The sequence below is a fragment of the Ornithodoros turicata genome, chromosome 8 (genome assembly GCF_037126465.1).
Source record: "Ornithodoros turicata isolate Travis chromosome 8, ASM3712646v1, whole genome shotgun sequence".
NCBI lineage: Eukaryota > Metazoa > Arthropoda > Arachnida > Ixodida > Argasidae > Ornithodoros > Ornithodoros turicata.
The window spans coordinates 11,853,998-11,866,287 of NC_088208.1; the positions used below are offsets into that span (position 1 = coordinate 11,853,998).

Genomic DNA, 12,290 nt, shown 5'->3' on the forward strand with positions numbered 1-12,290 from the left:
ATCAATAAGAGACTGTACAAGTTCATCGCGACAAAGTGCATGTTGTTGAAACAATACAAACACATCGACAACATATCACCTGTGTTAATCAACGCTGGATTCAAGCGCCCAATAATCAGAATAAACTACTTGACGTCTTGGGAATTCATGAATCAAGACAACAAACGAAAACTTCAGAGTTTGGAGTAGAATTGTAATTTATCGGAATAAACAAGCATCAAATTGAAATAATAATTGTATTCTTTGACATCATTGTAATGTATTCTACACATCGCAACGAAAACAGCTTATGATTAGATTGAAGATTGCTAAGGAGACGAATATTCCACAATTTGTGTAAGAATTCTCATATGGAATGAGACCTGACCACCAAATAGGTTTTACTCGACTACACTCTGTACAAGTTCAACACCAGAAGAATAGAATTGCTGGAGAAGGATCGGTCATTGAAATTTAGAGACATGATACATCAGTCTATGATTACAAAAAGGATCACTAATCTCCTGTGAAAACTTATCATATTTCATGAATTAAATTCCACAGTGCATGTATATTTCTCAATCAGTTGCACTAGGCCAGACGTAGTAAAAGGAGAAGAAAAGGCGTCTTTGACAAGCAACCCGATTGGAGTGCGGAAGTCAACACAGTTGTCCGTTTGTATGACTGGATAGGAAAAATGAGCCGTCCAAGACAGAGCAAAACGGGAAATAAGGCAAGATAACTGATTGCGGCGGGATAACTGAAAGCGTTCGCGACACAGTGTCATCGACTTTTACAATCGCATTCTGGTTCAGTGCCTGGGAGATAACACGAAGCCTTCGCGAAAAGCGAATCTATTATCAGATGCCACAATGCAAAGGAAAGATTTTACGAGCATGACGTGCAGGCCAAGTCTACATTTCTAATCACGTAGTCTTCGTAACACACGGCACACAAACATATATGAAATAATTTCCAAGTGGCAATCAGATTTTGGGAGAAGTGGATCACACAACCGCCATCAGAAGTGCTTAACCAATATACTTATTTATTTTATTTTTTTCGTGGTACGTTAAAGGCCATTGGGCACTACATAACGGACGGCGGACACAGCACATATAAGAAAACACTAGGTACATACTATATGGGTTAACATGGGTTATATAAATAATTTTTTACAAAGATACAAAAGGTACAGACTTCAGCTACACACTGTTCTTTCGTTGTCCCCTATGATGAGTGCGGTGACTGTTTTTTTTTAATTCTAAAGGATCATGAAGCACTGCAATGTTACGAGGTAAATCATTCCAACATTTCGCTATGTAACAACCAAATGAGTTAAGGAAGAAGTCATGGTGGCAATGTGTTAGTTCAACCTTGTAGTCATGATCCAGTCGTGCAGAGATAAACGGCGCATTTTTTAAAAAGTTTGTGCTTAAGATTGTGTTGTGGTAGACCTTATGAAAGAGACAGAGACTGGATACTTTCCTACGTAAATCTAATGTTGGGATATCAATAGACGACTTCATTGTTGTTAGACTACTATATGGAGAAAAATTATTTAAAATGAATCGAACTGCGCGGTTCTGCACCGCCTCAAATGCACAAGAGAGGTTGGAGTGGTAAGGACTCCAGATGGGGGAGGCATACTCAAGTATGGGCCTGATGAAGCTCGTGTAGGCAGCTTTTTTTGTTATAGGTGGACAAGAACGAAGGTTGCGGCGGAGATACCCAAGGGAGCGGTTAGCTTTCGCTGTGATGTATGTAACGTGCTCAGTCCAAGTCATGTCACGAGTGAGGTGGACGCCAAGATATTTGTAGGTCTTTACATGTTGTAGTTCGCAGGGTCCGAGGTTGTACGGGTGATTTAAGCTTGAACGGCGAGAGAATGACAAAACCTTACACGATAGATCACAAGGCAGGTCATTGATGTAAATCAAGAAAAGAAGTGGACCTATTACCGAACCCTGCGGAATACCAGAAGCTACATGAGCGAGACTGGAGGTGGTACCATTTGCAACGACATACTGTTTCCTGTTTGTAAGGAAGTTCCGAATCCACGTAAGAACCATTGGATCAATGTTAAGACTTGATAACTTGGTTAGAAGACGAGAATGTGGAACCCTATCGAAAGCTTTCGCAAAGTCTAGGAACACTGCATTGACTTGTTTTCCTTTATCAAGATTATAGAGAATGTCGTGTGTTAGACCTGCCAGCTGAGTCTCACAGGAGTATCCCCTACGAAAGCCATGTTGATATTTGTAGAAGAAATTGTTAGTTTCGAGGTAGGTGACCATATGTTTAACAATGATGTGCTCCAGCAGCTTACATGGGACACTGGTGAGAGATATGGGCCTAAAGTGGCTTGGAGTTTGTTTGTCACCGGACTTATGAACTGGGATGATCTTACCGATCAGCCAACCGTCTGGGACACTACCCGTTGCTAGGGGCTGTTGGAATATTAGAGTTAAGTACGCAGACGATATCATCTTTGTGTTTTTAAGGATTTTGGTATTAATGCCATCAATGCCACAGGAAGAAGATAGTTTGCTATTATCTATCAGTTTCAGCACACCAGAGTAATCTATATCAAATGATAACATGTGCGGAAAAGAGTGCAATGGGGCCTTCGGAACATTACCGGTATCTTCCACGGGAAATACAGAAGTAAAATACTCATTGAACATACTAGCACACTGATCAATGGCTACAGATGCGCCTGTCGAATCCATTAGGTGTATCTCGGGGTGCTTGCGCGGCGAGATAAACTCCCAAAATTTTCTAGGGTTACTTTCCAGCAAGAATGGTAGGTTGTGCCCATAGAACTCTTCCTTTTTTGTTCGAACAGCTGTTGTGAACTGCTTTTCGGCAGAGTAGTACCGTTGCCAAGTATGGGGTGAATTTGTGGATCTAGCTTTGCGAAACAGGCGTTTTTTTCTTGAACGAAGACGTCTCAAATTGTTATTAAACCACGGTGTGGAAGGAGACGAGCTTACATGAAAAGTTGGTACATGGGCGTTTACAAGCTCGTTGATCTTGTTCTTAAACATCAACCAGTTTTCTTCGACAGTTCTCACTGCAAAGTGAGCTGAAAACTCGTCAAAAAACGAGACAAGCGCCGCGGTAATGGAACCGTAATCCGCCGCGTTATAGTTCTTAAACACCTTTTTTTCCCTCTGGACTCGTGGCGGAGCTGTCACCACAGAGAACACAAGAAACTTATGGTCACTTGGGCCATCAAAGCAAGTCACACTAGAGATACAGTCAAGCACGTCGGACAGTACCAGGTCTAAGACGTTAGAAGATGATCCCGACACTCGCGTAGGTACTTTCACAAGTTGATCTAAGTTATAATGCAAACACAGGTCAACAAAATTGCGTGACAACGGGGGAAGGTTGGTAGTATTCATGTTATCAGGCCAAGTGATATCAGGGAAGTTAAAATCGCCCATCAATAACAATTTGTAAGTAGGGAAGGTGCGTGTTACATCAGCCATGTGTGCTTCGAGTTCTTCGACAAACGTAGTCGCGTTAGGAGGCCGGTAGCACACACCAACGAGCACATTAAACATATGACACTTAAAACATGCCCAAACGATTTCAAGACTCGAAGGGACGTGTATAGCTGTTGGCATTAGACACTCTTTGACAGCGAGGAGTACCCCGCCGCACCTACGACCCAATCGATCGCAGCGAAAATGAGTATAACCGGGTAACAGTTCATCACTAGATATGTCCTCGTTTAACCATGTCTCCGTTAGTGCTACAACATCGGCGTTACAGTTATCTACAAGGGAACTGAGGCTATCACGTTTGCGAACTAAGCTTCTTATATTTCCCATCAAGATACAAAGATTATTGGCATTACGTCATACAGGACTATTGATGTTGGCCTGTGTACGGCTTATTTTGGAGTGTGTGACACGTGTGTTTACATCTGGATCCGTATTATCGGATGTGACAAGCCTTGTACTCCGCCGGACTGCCCAAGCAGCACAATGTACTGAAAGTCGAGTGCAATAGGGGTGGACGGTATGTGTCTTATCAATGTTCTTTAGTTGCACGAGCCTGTTCAAGGCCTTTCACCTACCCGTCCACCCCTATTGCACTCGACTTTCAGTACATTGTGCTGCTTGGGTGGTTGCCTTTGTGATAAGGATTCGTCCCAGGTGTATACATCATCATTAATAATCAGTTTGTCAAATACTAGGCGAACTTTGTGGCCCGACTGCCGATCATTTGCTGCGCTATTCCATAGCTTCTTCCGGAGAGAACGAATTCTCTCGGGATAGTCTTCACTAATGGAGTATTGGGTACCTTTCAATCGATAGCAATTTCTTAGAACCTTTGGCTTTTCCAACGAATTATAGAGCTTTAATATAGTAGGTCGTTCCTTATTGCCTCGTTTCGCTCCAAGTCTGTGCACGCGTTCAATAGAGGCTACGTCAACGCTTAAGATGTCACGGAATATCGAATCTCTCACCGAGATCAGTAAGTCATCTTGAGTTTCGGATTCCTTTTCTTCAATTCCGTAGATAATTAAGTTGTTCCGTCGAGATCGACATTCAAGGTCTTCCATCTTATTAGTTAAGATTGTAACAGAGCGTTGCACAGTGGACAGCTGTTCAGAAGACGCTAGAGTATCCGCGTGCACAGACTCAAGGTTCTTCACTCTTACTTCTATGTTTTCAACTTTTTTACTCAATTCATGAAGAAATGTTTCTGTCTGTTTCTGGCTTTGCTGTATGGACTGTAGTAACTTCCTGTCAGAGTCCTGATTGGCTAAGATCTGCGCTAACATTTGCTCAGAGTTCGGACCCGGATTTGTTTCTACGTCACCGGACAATATTAGCAGTGAGCATGCGACATCAAGGCACTCATACAATGAAGATGAGCGTTACGCATAAACACAATGGAAGATATGTTATATTAACTATAATAACCAGATCAGCGCAGGTCACACATAAATGTAGATCCAATTCACAAAATATACTCGAGATTTCACGTAACCACACAGAAAAACTATCACATTATTTTAATGTCATAGCATCCGAGCACTACAAATGGAAAGACCATACTTTAATTTTATAAGTCTTTAGCTCATAACGTTGTAAAACGCAAATTCCACACTGAAGATCATTTTCTTCTTTAAATTTTTAAAGTCAAAACAGCACGCTATTTCTCTAAAGATATAGATTAAAAAGTTGTGCATATACTCACAGATACTATACATGATATTCGATTGCGGATTAAATGCTAAAATTTATCGATTCACATTCAGGAGAAGTGGTGACTACCACACATCAGTAAGAGTTTAATTAAAATTTGAACAGGTGTTGCGATTTATGATCAGTGTTGTAGAATGTGTAATTTCACAATACGCAAGCTTTAGCTCGATCACTTTGACGAGCACTCTTTCACGATGTCAGAGAAGTTAATCGAATGGATTGATATTTTCTGTATACACTATAACATAACGCGAATTCCTTATGTCGTGGATATTAAAAGTTACGAATATTTTCCGAACGAAATTTACTTAAGACTCGAAGAAAGGGTCACCCGCGTCGACGAATCCGTTTCCGGAAAAAGCAACACGCTCGCGTGCGGTACCGCGTTAATGCGTCGGGCGCAGAATCGCGTACGGCATTCGGGAAACGCGGCCCGGCGTGTTGCCGAAACGTCTTCGAGGACGCGGGTGACCCTTTCTTCGAGTCTTAAGTAAATTTCGTTCGGAAAATATTCGTAACTTTTAATATCCACGACATAAAGAATTCGCATTGTGTTATAGTGTATACAGAAAATACCAATCACTCAACTGAGGGCCTTCTTCGGGATGTTAAATCACCTAATCCTTTCCTCCCTGGACTCGCTAAAATGAGGAAACCTCTACGGAATTTGCTATCGACAGAGGCAGCCTGGTCATGGGGCACGCAGCAATAGCAGGCGTTTGACCGCTTGAAGGAGCACCGGTACTCACGTACTACGACCCTCAACGTATAGCCTGGGGACAATCTTGCTTCAAGAAGATCGCGGTGGCCAGCGACGTCCAGTCGCCTACTCTTCGAGAGCACTAACGTCAACTAAGCAGTGCTACGCCCAGGTTGAAAAAGAGGCTTTCGCCATTATGTGGGCGTGCGAGAAGTTCCGCATGTACATTCTTGGCCTCCCGTTCCATGTCGAGACAGATCACGAACCGCCAGTGCCCATTTTTTCCACAAAAAGAATAGACGACCCAACTCCCAGTCTCCAGAGAATGAGCCTACGCACAATCGAGTATGATTTGTCAATCAGTCACGTTCCTGGTAAGCAACGGACGTTTTGTCAAGAAATCCTGTAGGAGAAGCAAAAAACGAATCCATGGATAGCGTGTTAGAGAACTACGAAGTGCTTGCCATCGGGAGATTGCCAGCATCAGGCAACACGTATACTACGTGCGCAGGCGGAGGACGGGACTTTGCAGCTAATTATGGAATACTGCACAGCAACGTGGCCAGCGACGAGTGATTTCTCCCCGGATGTACGCCAGTATGCAAGCATAGCAGAGGAACTGCCAGTCATAGACGGTCTTCTTCTCAGGGGTAGCCGCCTGGCAATACCGCCGACACTACGATGTGAAATACTTAAAAGGCTGCACTCAGGGCACCAATCTTCAAGACTACGTACAAAAGTGCCCAACATGTCCACTGCATAGGCGGCCTGGCACTCAGCCGCTGCTTCGGTCTCCTCTCCCGGACATACCTTGGGAGATAATTGGCATGGACATACTTTACGCCGATTATCGAAACTATCTCGTAGTTATCGATTATTTATCGAAGTTTTATGAGCTTGTCAAGCTCAAGAAGACTTCAACGGCAGATGTCATCTCGAAGCTGTCCCTTCTTTTCGCAAGGTTCGGTTTTCCGGATGTTATTCGCTCCGATAACGGGACTCAACTCTTCTCCCAAGAATTCAAGCGGTTCCTGTCGCAAAACGGTATCAAGCACGTAACCTCGAGCCCATATTACCCGCAGAGCAACGGGCAAGCAGAAAGAACAGTCCAAACTGCGAAAGCGCTAATTAATACACTCTACTTTGGTTTTCTACGGTTTCCCTCTTTACAGTCCTGCCTCGGGGACTTCTTGACCACACGGTTACAGTGTTATACGTATATCACAAGGGTTGCGTGAAACTTACCGTGGCGCTGTCACTGTTCAGTTCAAGCGGCTTCTGAGCATGAGAGCATAGTGCGCTCGTCCTACAATGATAGCTTTATATGTACAAGCAGGAGGCGCTGCTGGCGTCAACCCTCTCGCCACTTCAGGCTTGGGTGCGCGACGTGCCATTCTCAAGTATGAGAGCTCGTCACCGGATGTGACTCACCGGTTATCCACACGAGCGACTCTATCTGGCGAGACGTCACGCCAGGGCACGTGATCTCCTCGACTGTGACGTATGAAATGGACTGTCGCATCCGGAACCATGGTTACGAGTCCAATATCAATGTGTTCGGTACACAACCACGAACTATTTGCCAAATTTTGTCCTTCCAGAACTGCCCGGGTGATGAGGAATCGAATTTAAAAGATACGGTCTCGTTTTGATCCTCGAAAGCGCCGAGGACATCACGTGACGCAACGTCGAATCTCGCTATCCACGGTGAAGTACGCTGTCGTGCGCCGCCAAGTCTGGAGCTGCTTTTTTTTTTTTTTCCTTGACGTCGTTCGTATCCACACGTAACACTTTCTAGTGGCGCGGATGCTCTTTGTGAATCGGGAGAATCTCTACACTTGCGTCGTTCGCGAGAGACGTCGTTTGGAAACCGATGCAGCGTACCCGACTCCAGGAAACCTTCCCTGGAAAACGTTGACATTGATTTCGCACGCCTAGGGTACTGCTACAGCCACGCGAAGCGAAAGCTGGAAGCAGCTACATCACTAGCGGGTATCCAGATGAAACAAGGAGTATTCATGCTGTCCGTGTATGCTCCTCGCATTTCACCGATTATGTGTACTTGAGTGACAACATCATGCAAGTACAACTTGGATTGACACAAAAAAAGGAAAGAACTGAAACGTGACGCCGTTCCGACAGTGTTCCACGAACAAAGGGAGCCAGCAACTTCGACAGTAAGTCACAATGTCTATGTAGTTTCCCAGTCGGATCTGTCGCCCTTGCGCGTGAGTAACTTGACAGTAAACGACGAAATCGGTACAACATAACGTATTCCCTAATCTATGATTAATAAATATACAAATAAAATAAAATGAACAAGTAAAAGAACGTGATGTCACTTATATTAACGTGAATGGCTTTTTTCGTTGTCAGATGCGTTATCGCTGAACCCCTTTGACTTTCGTCTCCTTTTGTGGAAAGTGGTAGACATAATTGTTTTTCACGCGTATTACAAGTGCAGGCAGCTCGACAGGGTCAAGCGCAAGTGGTAAGTATATTAATTAAATACATATAATGTGTTTACAACTTTTGGACACAGAACAAGTCACAAAACTATGAACCTCGATCACTAAAAGGAAGAACTGACGCTGTTTGTGTGCTGGTGTTAGAAACAGGCACTATATACAAGCAGTACCGTCTGTCCGTAACATACGCGCCATAAACCACTTCCCAATTTCCTATTATCTCTCTGTTTGTGAACTGTTTGTTTGCTGCACGGAGGCGGTTTTTGCGGCTGTCGTAGTCAACTTGAGATCGACTTTTGACGTTCTGTGATATAGAAGGATCAGGTGCTTCTGATCCAAGTCCCATCCATCCATGAAACGGCATCAAACAATGTACGTGTGTGCACGACAATATTGCTGAGAGGCATGGTTTGTACACTAAGGCCTGTACGACGCCTTTGACAAATTAGGATCTTCCAGAACACTGCTTCCTTCATCCAAGTTCAAGAAGTAAAGAGAATGGGGAATGACTTCATGGCTCCTACTGACATCTCAGATCTACATGCCAGGACAAAATAACTTGAAAAAAGGAAACGAAAAAAAAAAATAAAAAGGGTCCTTTTCAGGTCCACCCAAATGCTTGTGCAGAGGCTGACAACAACAACTTTATTGCGAGATCATGAATGATGCTGACGCAGCGTTGAGATTAAGCCGATGTTTCCTTTTTTGCAATGCTATACATTACTGCTGGTTAAATGTAAAATTATGCACATGCCTCTGCATAAAACCTGCATGTTCTACGAGGCACTGTCACGCAGGGATTGGTCAAATTTGCTGTCCCGTGAGCTTTGATGGGATATACCGTAGATTGTAAGAGGAGTCTTACTGTAAAAGAGAGGTGCATTATTCGCGCAGTTGGGGCTGAGGCATGAAGGTCGTTTCAGGATGTACGAACCCTTCCAAAATTTTACACGTGGTTGTTCCCAGAGATCGATCCAGATCCAACCCCCCTCAACACCCCCAGTTTTTTTCCCCTGTGTACCACTGTTATAATATAACCGCAGCCCCATTTTTTTGCAACGCCCTCCAAGCTTGAGGTTCTCGGTAAACTACTGATTGTGCGTCTGGAAAAGGTAAGTGATGGTCTACCCCTGTTAATTACCCGAAGTTCATGAAACCGTCCAGAAATGTAAGGAACACACAATTCTAGATTTTCGTTGCAATTGAAGCTGTTTTTTTGTGAGTCCCCGCTTCAGATGCCAAGCGACATTGCCGGTGTGGTGCACGCTGATAACTGTTTGTGCATAGGATATAATAGATATCTGTGCATGAAGAGTTGGATGTGGACTTATGCAATGGCTCTCAAATGGACAACACTGAGTCAACACAGACAAAGATTTATTCACATTTGCATAAGTTTTTGCCTGTCACTATAATAATTATTATAATGCATAGACAAGAGGTAATGCTCTGCTAAGGGTCTCTGAAGTTACAGTCTTGAAAGCTGTTTTCAAAACAATGGTGCTAAAAAAATTGGATCAAGGACATGTATCAAAATTTGTTTTGCTGCATCAAGGCAGAAGAATCGTCGGTGGGAATGACAAATTGTGGACATTCCCAGACAGATGTATCACTTACTATGATAACGAGGTGTAACTAAGTAACTGTTTTGTGTTTGACACAAACAGAAATAAATGAAATGAAATGAAAATGAAATGAAACTGTACCATTAGTGAAGTTATGAAACGTTACCTGAAATTATTTGACATGCTAATCCCTCACATGCTACAATACTGCCAACGATAAGAACATGACACTACCATTAAAAGTATAACTGTCACTTATGGCCAGGCAGTTTATTGCTCCCGCATTTTCCTTTGCACTTCTCGGGATTACTGTAGTAACACAGATTCTGTTTCTCACTTCTCAATTGGAAACTACACAAGTCTATCATGGCGTAGGTGTGAACTGGAAATGAGGCACAGTAAAGATGATAGCCATGATAGGACCGGGGTGGAAAGACGTTGGCGATTCATGCGGACGACCCCCCCCCCCCCCCCAGGTATCTGTCGTTTGTTTCTCGGTCGAAGGAATCTCCAAACTCAGTTTGTAAACACACAATAAGCAGTGAACCAGAGGTAGCTGTAAAGAGAAAGGACACTTTCCTAAACACGTAGAACAGTTAATTTCCTGATAGTCGTTCGAATTCCAACCAGGCCCTTTAGTTCCACAGTTGGTTAGAGCTTTCGTAACTTTCATGGGGCATTCGTCGTGTGTGCAAACAACGACGACAACTACGAAAATAATGATTGCTCAGCGTACCTTTCTATCGTGGAACAGTAGGCGAAGACTGTGGTCGTCGCTGCAATACTGCGGTTGATACACCACCTGAAGTTCTGGCCGAAAACAGGGGGTTGGGAACAAAGTGTGTTTGCGTGCTTACACTGTACTTCGCCGTCATTGCACCACTCTATCACTTTACCAGCACTGCAGCATATAGGTACTCACCCGGTTCCTGGGGAGCACAGACGCCGCACAAACACTTGGATTACTTCCTGCGTCGTAGTGAATGTCACGGGATCAAGTATTGAGCACTCGGATCATGAGCGTACCTAAAGCAGTGGTCATGGGTCTCGTCTGTTGCGCTAACGCAGTTCCGGGATGAACATCACCAGCGACTTACAGAGGAAGCGGACACGTCGAATATGGGCCGTCATAAAACATAGGCCGTGACACATTCGTCAGGGCAACTATTACTAAAGGAATTTGAACAGCACGATTCGCCACTTTCGCGTTCCGAGTCCGCCATCTCCTTATGTGCCTTCGCCTCCCTGACCTTGGTCATGCAAGCTGTAAGCCACGGGAACTCCTCTGGCTTGCCGCGTTCTTATTGGTCAGATTTCATATGACGTTGCTAAAGATTCGCAGCAGGGAGTTCCGCTTGACGCCCGGATCCGTTGTCTGCTGTAGCGCAGCTTACACACGACTTATTAAAAAGTATTCCGTCGATCGGGATGGGACTTTCGGAGTCATGGTCAGTGAAGGACGGGCAATCGCATTTCACTGTGGTTTCGGAATCGATCTGTGGTCGATGCGACTGTCCCTTTAAGTGGCTTGAGGAAAGCGCGCGCTGTGTATAAAAGAGCACGCTATGACCTCTTGGGTTCTGGAAAAAGATTTAAAGAAAACAGAAAATTCAACCCAAGATAAGGGCAGCTCCGATAGCGTCAACTGATACATTTCTTTATTGTTTTGTTTTCCCAAGTTAAAGCTAATCTTCGACGCATGAGGCGGCGCTGTGCTTCTTCACCCTCTCATATTTGGGGTGAAGGAAAGAAGCATCTCCGAAGAAGCGCCAGGAACAACGTAGAGAAAACAATTGCATTCCTTGACGAATTTTTTTGCGGACGATCTACCGAACGGATTTTTTTGTTATGAAAACGGCTATGATATCAGGTGACCGAAAGGAACAGACGTTCTCATTGGGACAGGTTCAGAGCTGTTAGAGTAAATAAAAAGTTAATTAACGATTTTTAGGTAATTAGTCCTTCGATGGTTGAATAACCGGTGGTCACGTACACCCGCCACAGTACGTCCGTGTCAGCATAGTCCTGTGCGTTTGCAAAAGATTTTTGAGCAGTGTTACAAGACCCAGAGGTTATAGAAGTGAAAACAGGATGTCTATAGCTCTTATTGTTTTTTTTAATGAAAAATCTGTATCGAAAAAGAAGACACCCTGTATAGTATCAGCCTAATAGAAAAACAAGATACATATACGAAAAAAAAGACGTGGACTTCATTACACGCAGGGAACCTGGTGCAGACAGACAACAACAGCAAAAAAAAAAAAAGAATAGATGATTCGTGTTGTGCTCAGATAGTATCTAGAACGGCGTTAAGGTATATGCTAAAAAGACAACTGATGTACCTGCTTCA

The 12,290-nt window shown here is 43.8% G+C and overlaps 1 protein-coding gene across 1 annotated transcript in view; it reads right to left on the reverse strand.

The window, feature by feature from the left end:
• LOC135366460 (atlastin-3-like) overlaps positions 1-7,208 on the reverse strand; it is a 48,484-nt gene extending 41,276 nt beyond the window's left edge. Inside the window, exon 1 of the mRNA XM_064599175.1 lies at positions 7,153-7,208. The gene's annotated coding sequence lies outside the window, so the exon portion shown is untranslated. The remainder of the gene's footprint in view (positions 1-7,152) is intronic.
• Positions 7,209-12,290: the final 5,082 nt, after the last annotated feature.